The 3,317-nt window shown below is 32.6% G+C and overlaps 1 pseudogene; it reads left to right on the forward strand.

Moving 5' to 3' along the window:
• On the forward strand, window positions 1–116 carry LOC111736053 (annotated as a pseudogene).
• The last annotated feature ends 3,201 nt before the right edge of the window (window positions 117–3,317 follow it).

A 3,317-nucleotide genomic window follows, 5' to 3' on the forward strand; every position in this document is an offset into this window, starting at 1 on the left:
ATCTACAGCCATGCCACCCTGAACAAGCCCGATGTCTGATCTCAGAAGCTAAGCAGGGTCAGGCCTGGTTAGTACTTGGATGGGAGATCACCTAGGAAGACCAGGTGCTGTAGGCATAAATAATAATAATAAATAAGAAAAAGAAAAATAAAGAAACACATAGGTAAGATACCTGCATCTACGAAGACAACTCAAAGTGATTTTAAAAAAAGAAAATCTGATATAAGAACCATGAGTACATTGATAAAAAAAACATGAATATGAAGATTATTGATCAGTTGCAGAAACCTGTGGAAAAATTATGAGAATTTGTTTTCCTAAGTTAATTAGAGGAACGAGGCTATTTTAATGTTAAAGTCAAAGGCAAGAGCCTAACTTCATATTGAGGATGCAGAAAGCTGACACAGGACCCACTTTGGGCACTATGGCTTTTAAATAAAGCTCTTAATCCCCAGCACCCAGTATGGTAACTTGGAAATAACAGAGACTTAATTAATTTTAGAAATAATAAAAATATAAAACATGCATTTAGAAAATGCAAAATGCATGCCTTTTCAAGGACATACAGAAAAAATTTTTTTCTAAACCCGACAACGTGCCTAACCATAAAGAATGTCTCAACAAATTTAATGGGCTGAATTCCGACAGAGTAGGTTCTCTGGAGATACAGGTGGTGATCCTGATATTAGTAATTATAAGACAACTGCAAAATCCCAACATGATTGGAAATTAAGCAGTATGCTTCTACATGACCCTCGTGTCAAAGAAAAAATTTCACAACGGAAATTAACTGAATGATAATGAAAATAATTTCCATACTTAGAGGGAAATTTATAGCTTTGAATACATCTGTTAAGAAAAAAATCTTGAAAACCAATGAGCTTTACATACCATTCTCAAAAGATTTACCAAAAAACAGATTAAACCTAAGAAAATATAAAGAAGAAAATAATATATAAATTTATGAAATATATTTAATGTGTACATCATTGTGACTTGATGTAGTGTATGTCGTGAAAGGATGCCCACTATCTAATTAATTAATACATCCATCACCCCATGTATTTATTTTGTTTGTTTGTTTTGGTGAGAACATTTAGGTTCTACTCTGTTAGCAAATTTTACTTATATAATACAGTGTTATTAACTGTAGTCACCATGTTTTACATTAGATCTTCAGACCTTACTTATCTATAGCTGGAGGTGTGGACTCTTTTACAAACCTCTCCCTACTTCCCCCCACTCCCAGCCCCTGGCAGCCACTTTTCTTCTCTCTGTTTCTGTGAGTTCGACTCTTTGTTTTTTTAGATTCTGTATATAAGTGATACCATGCAATATTTGTCTTTCTCTAGCTTATTTCCCTTAGTATAATGACCTCAAAGTCCATCCATGCTGTCAAAAATGGCAGGATTTCCTTCTTACTCATATAGATTAGATAGATAGATAGATAGATAGATAGATAGATAGATAGATAGATAGATAGATAGATAGATAGATAAATAGATTAGATAGATGGATATAAATAGAGATAGAGATAGATAGAGATAGAGATAGAGATAGAGATAGAGATAGAGATAGAGATAGAGATAGAGATAGAGATAATCTCACATCTTCATTTATCCATCAATGGATATTTAGGTGGCTTTGCGGCCTAAATAATTCTCCATCTGAAAAATTTTCCATGTGCGCTTGAGAAGAATTTGTATTCTGATGCTATTGGATTGAATGTTCTATAAATATGTGTTAAGTATATCTAATCTAATGTATAGTTGAAATCCAATGTTTCTTTATTGATTATCTGTCCTAGTGATCTATCCATTGTTGGAAGTAGGGTATTAGAGTTTGATACCGTTATTGTATTGCTGTTTGTTCTCCCTTCTTGCCTGTTAATATTTGCTTTATTTATTTCGGTGTTCCGATGTTGGATGCATAAATATTTACAAATGTTATATCCTCTTGTTGGATTGCTCTCTTTACCATTATTTAATGACCTTCTTTGTCCCTTACTACATCCTTGACTTAAAGTCTGTTTTGTCTGGCATGAGCATAGCTACCTAGCTTTCTTTTGGTTTCTGTGTTTGCATGAGAGATCTTTTTTTCCCATCACTTCACTTTCAGTCCGTTGTGTCCTTAAAGCTGAAGTGAGTCTGCTGTAGGCAGCTATAGTCAAGTCTCGATTTTCATCCATTCAGCCGCTCTATGTCTTTCGAATCCATTTGGTGCACTTACATTTAAAATAATTACTGATAGGTATGGACTTACTGTTGCCATTTTGTTGATTATAATCTGGCTGTTTTGTGATTCCCATGGTACTTTCTTCTCTTGCTCTCTTCCTTTGTGATATTCTGATTTTCTCTAGTAGTATGCTTAGTTTCATTTCTTTTTTTATCTTTTGTGTACCTACTGTAGGTTTTTGCTTTGCGATTACCATGAGGCTTACATAAAATACCTTATATTTGTAACAGTCTATTTTAAGCTGTTAACAGCTTAACCTCGAATGGACTCCAAAACTCTTTTTTTACTCTCTTCCCCCACATTTTGTTTTTGATGTCATAATTTACATCTTTTTACCTCGTGTATTCATTAACATATTATTGCAGTTATAGTTATTTGTAATACTTTTCTCTTCTAACTTCATAGTACATTTATAAGTGATATACCCACCACTATTGCAACATTAGAGTATTCTGTATTTAACTATATATTTACCTTTTATGTTTTCCTGTTGCTAATTACTATTCTTTCATTTCTGCTTAAAGAAGCCCCTTTAATATTTCTTATATGGCTGGTCTAAGGTGATGAATTTCTTCAGCTGTTCCTTGTCTAGAAAACCGTCTCTTCAATTATGAAGGAAAACTTTGATGTGTAGAGTATTCTTAGTTGACAATTTTTTATCTTTCAGTGTTTTAAATAATATATCATGCCATTCTCTTCTGGCCCGTAAAGTTTCTGCTGAAATATCTTTTCTTAGTCTTATGGGGGTTCCTTTGTACATAAAAAGTTGTCTTTCTCTTTCCACTTTTAAGATTTCTTGTCTTTAGGTTTTGACAATTTAATTATATTATGTCTCAGTGTGGGTCTCTTTGGATTCATAATATTTGGAATGTTATGACATTTTTGAGAGGGCAAGACAATGCTAATATGAATCCCAAGATAATAGGCAATAATAAGTACTGTGGAAAAACCTACGATTGGTCATTTTTAAATGCTGAATAATATACTAATATCTGTATTTTCTATTCCATCAGGTATTATCTATCCTTCTTTAATCATTCCTTCTTCTTTATCTTTATTTTTATTTTTATTTATTATCTTTA

Source organism: Pteropus vampyrus, unplaced genomic scaffold (genome assembly GCF_000151845.1).
Source record: "Pteropus vampyrus isolate Shadow unplaced genomic scaffold, Pvam_2.0 Scaffold16, whole genome shotgun sequence".
In the NCBI taxonomy this organism is placed as follows: domain Eukaryota; kingdom Metazoa; phylum Chordata; class Mammalia; order Chiroptera; family Pteropodidae; genus Pteropus; species Pteropus vampyrus.